The following is a 10438-nucleotide window of genomic DNA, read 5'->3' as shown; positions in this document are numbered from 1 at the left end:
GCGCTTTTCTGTCATAATGCATGTGTTATAAAACTGTGTATGTTAATTAACACAGTGCGTTTACCCTTTAACACTCTTTATACTGACCACACAATAAATGATCGCAACTTTTAATAACATGCAATGTTCAGATGCGTGTGAAGGCGTCCCGTGCATTAACAGCTCCATCCAAAGCGTGCGCTAATTGAACCTCTCCATTTCCCGTCTCCATACTCGCAAGCGTGTGGGCCGGCTGCCAAGTGTTGAAAACACGACCGCATCTTTTAACCTGTAGCTTTAATTATGAGCCTGAAGTAGGGTGTCAGAGTTCAGTGGCCTGGCACACATCTCCTCCTGACCCGCGGGGTCCAGCTCTGTCCTCTGTACCCCTCTCCCTGCCTGATTATGGCAGTCTAGACTAATGGATCTCCTGGCCGGCTCTCTCTCTCTGACAGCCTTCCCAACAACTGGCATGGTGCCCAAGAGAAGCCAGTGAATTGACCCACTGTGGCGAAGCTCCTCGGGCCTTAAAGGGACAGTGTCACGCTGCAACCTGCTGCCGACCGACTTCCTGTGTGCTTTTTGTGTTTTCGCAGGGGAAAGTACGGGGTGAATTTAGGTCAATCCGGACGTATTTTCTCAAGGGCAAAACTCTGCCTGAATTCATCCCTAAAGTTCAGGTTTAGATTTCAACTCCCGACAGAATCAAATACACGTATGCGTCATTTTAAATAATGCATGCTCCGTTGAACTGGCCAGAGGAAAAACTCATTCAAAATGCTGTCACTTTGAAATATGGACACTTAAATGCACGCTAATCGTAGTTAAACGAAAAATTACTATGATTCATATTCATATTAAATGCAATTAGTTGGATTAGTTGCTTTTTGACCTTTTAGACATTAGACATGCTAATTTTAGACATTATTATAAGTGAACTTTTAAAAATTGCTCTTAAGCGTGTAAAGAAATGCATGATACTGAGGTCTTTATTTCATTATGTGCAAGTAAATGTTCTTTTTTTTAGGTTTTTAAGTAGTTCAGTATTATTATAAATATAGTGCGTCTACGCAATGTTTTTGTGTGACGTGTTTTGCTCTTATTGGAGTTTTGTGTCGTTAGCGAAGCGAGGGAGCTAGCATTGGAACGGAGCCCGGGACTGATGTCTCTCTCGGTGTAAAGTGTTGGCACGAACGTCTTGTTCAGGATAATGCACACCCTAACAGATTTTCAGGGTACAGGACGCTCTACATCGAAGGAAATCAAACAAAAGTAAATGAGAAACTACGGATAATATGATAGCGTCCTTAGGGGACTGAAGTACGGGGCAGAGTGTGCCTTATTTTGCAAACACACACACAAATACACAAAGGGAGGGTGTTAAACAAAGAGGAGAGCAGGCGATGTAATGAAAAGGAACAAAAGGCGCACGGGAGGTGTTCTCTTTTCTAATAAAAGGCTGTCAGATGATTTGTCATGAGTTACAGTACAACAGGCTCGGCGCGCTTGAAAGATGGCATATTCTGACGCCCTCACAGAGAGCAGATGGAGGGCAGTGTGAACAAGTGCACATTTCTCCCTCGGGGCCTTCTCAAATGCTCCTGTCCTCTCACTGTATCCACACACACACTCACTCTGTGGTGCTATGGTTTCTAACTTCTGAACTGAGTCGCTTTCTCTTAAAGCGCCCCTATTATGCATTTTTAAATAATTGCAAAAAATTGTAACACAGCTCCAGGTGACTGAAAACGTCCTGCAAAGTTATAATTCTGAAAGTGCACCGTGTGTGAAGTTATCGTCTCTCAAAAGAAAGATCCGCTTGTTTGTTGGTCTTTTCTTCTTGGTCTGAACGAAAATGTAAATTCGTTCTTCGCCACTAGATGTCGCTTTTGGAGCAGTAAAAATACCTGTTTCCACGGTAACGCTGTACACAAAACAGCACCGAGTTCACAAACACTGCTTTATCAGACGTTACACACATGATGAGATTAAAATGAGACCAATCGACCAATCACCAAAGATTAAAGGAGGAGTATAGAAAAATGAATAATTTAGTGAATCGAATACAAATAAACGACGATGCGCTATGCTTTAAATTGCACAACTTGCATGTTGTGTATTTGAATATATTTTTGATGGCTTGTATGTAATGATAATGTTATGAATTAAGAACGTTTAACCTTACATTTATGCATATAAACCTTAAGTAATCAGAAAATTTTAATGAAGTACTTTAATGTTCTTTAGTATGTTAGTCACATCAAAATAAGTGGTTTTCTTTAAAACAAATATGAAAACAACGTAAATTCATGACTTAAGCCTTGATTAATAATTAATTTAATGATATTATATTATCTACATGTTTTTAAAAATACATGGAATATATATAAAGCATACTTTTTCACAAAAGAGTTTTCAGACATTTCTGCTTCTTATAGACAAAACCTGTTTGATAGTTTACAGGACAGATTTATGACTTACAATTGTGAGATAACAGATATATTGGGCCTCATTCATGAAACACTTTCTCTGTAAATCATTCATAAGACCAAGCTGACCGAATCTGAATGGGTACAAAATGCAGTTCTTCCCGAAATATGAAATATTAAATTAAATAACTTTTTTAACGTACAAAACAGAATTTGGAGCTATTTCTGAAGACATTTCCCATTCATACGTGAACCCAGTTTGTAAAACCATTCTCATGTTCACTGCGTATTTAATTCAAGTTGACCTTTTTTCTGTTTTATAAATGAGATCCATAGATCCGTAGTGCGTTTATGATAATCTTTTGTAAATTAATCATTTATTCGTCAAACAATGCCATGGTCTATGAGTGGAAAGCCTTTCTTGGTTCGGAAATGCTGCAAGGGTTACTTATAAACTAAAGATATTTATAGTTGGGTCGCACTGTACTAAATAAACACACCTGTATCGCTAACTCAAACGTCTATGTAAAAATAAGTCATTTTTGTACATTTTCCTAGTTAAACGAGATAACTCTAGGCCCTCATGCTTCTCTTATCAGTTCGTCGGCATATTATGTCAGTCAGAAGACCAGACTATTTTCATGGTACTACTTAAGAGTATAGGGGCATTCTGGGAAGCTATTTTATTAGTTCATTTAAGGCCTAACATAAACACGGAGATATCAAGAAACTTTAGAAATGCTTTCTCGGTGAGCACTGGAAATCGACAATATAGACAGCACTACACGATATCTTGATATTTTTCTGCCTATGACAGCATGCATTATATAACTTGATATTTGTGCTCTGGAAATGTTTTTTTTTTCCACAAGCTGCAATAAAGAATGCAAGAAACAGTCTACTCTAGAGATTAAAATAATTGTGTTTTCCTCGCTGTTATGGACTAAAACGACAGCATTAGGTTTATCAGCCTCGCTCACCAGTGGATCTTCTGCAGTGAATGGGTGCCGTCAGAATAAGAGTCCGCACAGATGATAAAAACATCCCAGTAATCCACAAGAAATGGCTCCAATTGAAACCACTTTCAGCTAAAATACGTATCTATATATTCCATAATAACACTTCCTTTGGTGAAAAAGTCCATCTCTGGTTGTCCTCTCATATTAAAATCCACCCACAAACAGAGCTGCTCTGGACCGTTTTCATATTTAAACCAAGCATTTATCCCCCACATATTTCTCTCCTGACTCAGACAAGATGAAGGAAATCAGTTTGAAGTTGATGATGGATTTATTTCTTACAAACACACAGTTTTTTCAAGTCAAAAAGCATTAGTTGACAGACTGGATTAGTGCGGCTGTTTGGACTCTCATTGTGACGGCACCCATTCACTGAAAAGGATCCATTGATGAGCGTAATGCTACATATCTCCAAATCTGTTCTGATGAAGAAACAAACTCATCTACGTCTTAGAGGGAAAGAGAGTGAGTACAAATGTAACATTAATACTTTATGGATTTTTTTTTTATACAGCGCATGCAAATATTATGGCTTTATAGCATTTTGGAAAATGTCTGCTTGTTAGTGTCCCAAGCTGCACTGAAGCCACAAACAAACTACAGGGACTCATTTCAGTAAACACAGACGGCCTATACCGGCCTCAGCTCTGTGGAGCATATAAAGAAGCCATATTAAAACATTAAATGTCACTATATTTTACTTTTATAGATCGTCACCTTCAGCCTTCCCACATTTTTAGGGTGTGTTTGGCAGGTTTCAAAGCAACATCATGACACACGTTCAGTGTTGCAATAACACGAAGCCCTCAGGGATCGGGGTGGCGTGTTGTGATGTAGCTATTTCTCCGAGCTCTGTCTCTCCCTCTGAGAATCTGGGTTAGAGAGACATGTGTCCTGACTTGACCGGGGTTTTACAGGCGGGGCCATTGTTGATTAGTAACTGGCAATAACCAGGACAATCGGCTGCTCTGTTGTTTGTACAGAGACACTATTGAGCCCGTCTCAAACACATACTCAGCTATGTATTTATCCTGCTCTTGAACGACGGGGCATTTTATTATACTTCACTTTGACCCAACAGCCAACTGAAAATCAGTGTCCTTAGCTGAACCTGCCAGGCTCGTGCAGTGTCACCTTCTGTACTAGAGTGCTAAGAAGACTGAACATGCCCGTGCATGTTAGCCGTAACGTTTTCATGTCGGTTCTATTACTTTGACTTTATGTGCGTTTAAGTGCAGACAATAGTAGCTTGGCTTTTATCACGCAAATGGGATTGTGCTAACTAAAACGCCCTTAATGCTAGTGTTTGGTGGCTGGCGTCACGAGATGCCTCGAAACTAGGCCCCCCTTGGTTACTGTTGCTATGTCAAGGTACGGCGCTCTCACTCCACACGTAGTGAAAAATTCATCGCCGAGCAAAGAGGAAACTGACAACGCAATGACAGACAAGACAGAGCAAGGTTTCTTTTGCTACGAAACAAAGTCTCAGCTTTCAAATGTTGTCATTTTGTAAGAAATGTAACCGTTAATAACTATTAATCTTGTGGCTCTTTGATGAGTCGTGACAGATCGTGGTAGTGACTCAGTTCGAGGGGCATGTGAAATGATCATCTCACCCTCTGCACTAGTTTTAGCAGGAAATAATCATGAATCAACATTAGCAGGTTGTTTCAACCACAAAAAGATAACTGGTTTATCTGTCAGATTCAGAGTTCAGTCAAACCCCCTGCAAAGGATCAATTGTAAGGAAGTCACCACACAATCTTCTCTCGAATATTATTACAGTTAAAACGAATATGAATGTAATATGTTATGAATCGTGAGCGAATCTGTATATATATTTCTGTACTTTTTAATTTCTGTGACTTCATGCTGCACCAATTTGTAGTCCATTTACCTGTATTTTATGTAATTTGCGTTGTATTCTTTTACCTTACTTTTGTTCAAGATTTCCAGGATAGAGACATTTGGTTTTTTGTAAAAATACAAACAAGTTTGATTAGACTGGCATCAACAACAATAAATGCCGAAAGCATTTTTAACTCTCATTTAACTTTGTAGTAATTTCGTAGCAAGTTACATTTTATTGTAACCATTTAGCATAGTTTTTTTTCCCAACCAGAACAACCCTAATAAAAATAAGCCACCTTTTTATCATGCTAAAACTGTAGTAGGCCTACCCATGTTTTTTTTGATGTACTGATTATTATTTGAATAGCCACAGCTGTACTGCAAATAGCACAACCATGGTTAATTTGTGGTTATGGTTTCTGGATTTTGGTTTTATCTGTAGTACAACAATGGTTAATTTTCATAACAGAACACCTGACTGCCACCATTTACATTTCAAATCACATGTAGTAGATTAATCTAGCTGCTCGGGTATGTTTTTCTCCACCAATGATAATACACTTCCACCACACTCACTGAAAAGAGTGAGGACCACTTCACTCTCTTAAGCACTCCAACAGAGCTTTCAGCGTGGCACTTAGGACTGCTTCACAGCTTCATATTTCAGAAATATGTCAGGTGGACAGAGCAGGAGGAGGCTGGTCCTTTGATGAAGTGGGCAATGAAAGAATTTGTGGTGGACGTCTCTCAAGGCAAAGTTATGTTCCATTTAGAGGATCGTGTTTGAATATTTACGAATGGAGCTGAAATAGAAAGACATCTAAAGAGGCAAATGCATTAAAAATACACAGGAAGCATCACTTCCTTTAAAGTTTCCTGATTTGTCTATGTACATACACTGAAGCAAATGATGTCCTGTTGCTCTGCTGTATATGATGAATGGTTGAGCTCTCAGCTTGGAATCAAGCAGCCAGTAATGTAAATGTATACTAATGTACATGAATGTTTGGCCTTTGCATGCAAATCATCGGTTCAGAGCGATGCCCAAAAAAGAGTCTTGCAGGCTGAATAAAAATGTGGATATGCATTAGTTTGTGGAGTAGTTGTCAGTATTTACTAACTATTGTCTCATTTTGCTTCAATAAACTCCTATATTTGCTTCTAGTAAGGTTGTTAGTAAGTTAGTAAGGTTGTAGTTAAGGTATGGGGTCGGATTAAGGGATTTCTAAGCACTTAAAAAATAACCATTAATATGCTGGTAATAAGCAAGCTGATGAACAACAAGTCGATCATTAGAATTGGTCCCTGAACTAAAGTGTTAGAAAATGCTAATTCATTCTCTGACAGTAGGTGGCATATTCAAAAAGCAGAAATACTTTAATAAACAAAGCGCAATGCAACTTTTAGTTTCTGACACCTGATTGTCATAGAGAAGTCAAGAAGTTGTGCATGCAGGTGTGTATTTGAAGCAATGTTTGTCGCCCCAAATATTCTCTCCAAACATTAGTTTTATTGTGCTTAAGTGTGTAAGTGCTGACAGTGCTATAAACGCCAGTTAGTAGAAATCATAACATAGTTTGCGATTCAAAACCTTATCTTTTGCCATCAAACATTTATAAATATCGCAAAAGTGCAAGTCATCATCTCCAAACGCACTGGCCTCACGGAAAGTAAAATAAACAATCTAGAAAAAAGGGAACTACGTATGAGCGACAAGAACTTGTTTAAAACAAGCTCTGCAGGTAGAGCCGAAACATAAATGTGACAGTCAGCTGCTCAGACCTTCCATCAGTCATTCTGAGCGGCGCTCTGTGTTTTTTTATGCAATGCTAACACCTGCGGAGTGCACCAAGCCAATGTCAACAGTTCAGGTTGGAAAGTGAGATGACTCCGGAGCCACAGACCCAAAACAAACACGCAGAAAAACAATCAGCGCACAGGCATCACAGCCCATCCCGTCCAAGCGTTTCCGGGCACATGCATTACACAGAACGCAAGAGCACAGACTCTTCTTTGAAAGCGCTCAGGCGCAGGTGGACCGAGGGTCTTTTGAAAGGTACGCTTTACTGTACGGGAGTAACCGGAGCTGGACAGGATGGCATGTGCAGGAAACGGTAAGTGCCCAGGGAGGTGTACACCTCACACACATGAAAAGGTGTTCTGATCTGTCCCACAACAGGCACACAGCGTCTGACCTAGATTCCCCCCTATCCTGTAAAAAGCTGCTCTGCCAAGTAAGGCAGAGTGGGAAGGGCTGAGCCGTGGCGCGTAGCTTTTCCCCATCTCTCTCTTTCTCTCTCTCTCTCTCTCTCTCTATTTCTCGCTCTCCCAAACATGGGCGGAGTGTAGCGTGGCCTTTTCAAACTCGCCCGGCTGGCAAGCAGACTGGCTTTTGGAAGCAAGCAATGCTGTTTTGAACTGCTGCCAAATGAGACAGCCTCTGCCGGCGCAGCTGAAACTTTTACAGCCTCCTCACTTCGACAGGAAGAGACATGGGGAGCAAATTTGTAGGAGAGGGGAAAAAAGAGCAAAATAAATCTTTGTAGCGTCTGCAACTAAGGCACTGCATCAAGGATTTCCTTCTGTGCTTTCACGCTCCCAACTTTGGCAAGGCGCCATTCGAAAAAGATGTTTAAAAGAGATGTTTTTTCTCTCGCTCTCTCTCTGGGAGGACTGAACAGGGAACGGATGTGCTAGGAAGTGAAGAGTTCAGCGAGTTCAGTAAATGAGAAATATGTAAATGCATCAATAACAAAGGAGCGGTGACGTCACGCGCTGTGCTGCCCAGGACACTGCCTGAGAGCAGACGGGACAAACGTGGACTCATTTGACAAGATGCCATCTGCGTACTATAAAGCGTATTCCTGTTTTACATCAGAGCTTTCTGGCACAGGAAGAAGACCCCGCAACAAATGAAACGTTGCAGTCACTTCCTCTTTCATGATAAGGACTTGAGGACCTCACCAACTTCTAGCGTTATGACTCCGCTGGAATTTGCAGTAACTTTCTCAGAGCCTATTTGCATAGCGTTTCGCTACTTCTAAATAAATGACTGCATGCAAAGTGCAACTTGGATGACGCTGTCAAACACAAGGTGAGTCATAAAACCAACTGAATCAGTCAGGCAAAATGAGATTACCCGAGTGAGGTGTGTTTAGAGACTCTTTGAGGAAGTAGCACGGTCCACTCATGTCATGTTTCAAGAAATCCAAAACGCAGGCGGTGACAGAACAGCCTCTGGATGTGTGTAATGATTAGCGAGGACTATAACTCGAAGGCTCAAACTACCTGGGACAGATGCCAAATGCTGACAAAGGCAATCATTGCATTCCCAGGGGAGAGAAAAATCAACTCTTCATCCTCTCAAGCTTCTTTCAGGAGGGTTATTTATATTCCTTAAAAAAACACCGAAAGCATTGACTAATTGCTGAAGGGGTCGGTCACATGCTTTGGCTAAAGGGCAAGTAAGTATTAACCTGCTCTGGTGTTTCTCGCCTCTTCTACTGGACTGATCAAGTGTTTCCCTTGAATAATCAATTCTGAGCCCTTGTTTTCCAGACTGTGTACTTGGTGATACTGGCAAGTCGGGGTACAAGTTGACCCTCTTGCATTCCCGTAAAATCTAGTGTGTCACGTTTTGCTTGCTATAGTTTGGTAACCGTACCTTTATAGGCACTTTGTGATTTTCGGCACGGCAAACCTTCTCGTCTTGATCTCTGATTTGTTTTACGTTACTCAAACTCCCTTTCTTTCTCCACCTCCTCTCTCCCTCTCTCAGTTTCTGTCTTTCACTTCGCATCCTGTGCCAAAGTGGGCAGGGAGAAAGAGCTCGTGGTGAGGCGGGTGAAACGGAGGCCGCTGTATGTGCTCTTTCTTCAGCCACAACCCCGTGGAAGAGCATGTTTGGTGGTAGCACGTTTCTAGGTCTCTCTTTCCGAGATAGGCGTAGTGTATGCAAGAGTCTACTCTTCTCGCCGCCATGACCCTGCCTTGTGTTCTTTGACGTTGAAGCTTCTAGTCTGCAGGTATTCTGCTTTTTTTCTCGCTTTCATACTTAATCGAATGCCCCGTAGATTATTCTGCCACTTTTTTAAGAGATTCTCGTAAAGCATCAATGTCGATTCTTTCACTCAGCAGCTCTGGCTCTCTTGTTCACTGTTGTCTTCCTCTTGTAAACGTGTCTGCTTTACCCCTGAGTCCATGCTTCGGATTCCGCCATTTCTACCACATAAACGACTTTCGGACGAAATGATTGTTGATGTACATTTGAGAAATGTTTTTTAGGCTCGGATCTATTAACAATAGATATCTTTTTGTTGATATTTTCGAAAGTTATTTTCACGATGAGCATACGCGTTCCTTCAGATAGCTTGCACGTCCCTTTAGTTTTGTGACTTTGGGTTTGTGTTTGTTAAGGATTTTAATGATTTTCAACTTACAAATAGTGTTTGGCTGCTACCTAAATGTTTTTGGAGGAAATTAACACAGTGTTGTGTTTGGATATGATGCTAGTGTTTCGAGGATGGCCTATAAATTACACTGTAGTCAAAAATATGTTTTACATCCCTTAAATTGTCTTTTATTTTTGAACAATAGATTACGGTTAGTTTTGAGTGATTTATTTCTTTAAAAAGAAAGTACCAGTGAGGAACCTGTGGCAGAAATAGTGCATTTAAGAAGGTTTAGATTTCGTATTGAGTATACAGTATAAGAGCGTTGTAAAATACTCTTTATATTCAGTAGGTATTCTTTCGAAATGCTTGACTTGTTTTTATTTGAATGCTTTTTTTTCTGTTGTATTTGCAATGGCGAAATACACAAATGCAAAAACGAAAACAAAATAGAACTAGTTTGGGAGAGAAAATAATGAAATTGGGACCTAACTGAATAAAATTCTTCACTAAATGGCATTTGTTACACAGATCGGCAGATGTAACTGAATGAAATACTGATGAAATATTACAGACAGGATGCAACAAACAGGTGTTTTATTCTAATTTAAGGTTTGTATAAAATGAAACAATTAAAGACTAAATTTTAGCTATTGATCATAATGTTAGTGTGGTGACAATCCATCAGTGCAACGATTATGTTTATATTTAGTTCCTTTTGTCAAATTCACAGTTAATTCCTTTAAAATGGGATGAGCAATCGATGAGA

Source organism: Puntigrus tetrazona, chromosome 23 (assembly GCF_018831695.1).
Source record: "Puntigrus tetrazona isolate hp1 chromosome 23, ASM1883169v1, whole genome shotgun sequence".
Classification (NCBI taxonomy): Eukaryota; Metazoa; Chordata; class Actinopteri; order Cypriniformes; family Cyprinidae; genus Puntigrus; species Puntigrus tetrazona.
The sequence above is the reverse complement of the archived record's forward strand: the minus strand, read 5'-3'. Positions refer to the sequence as shown.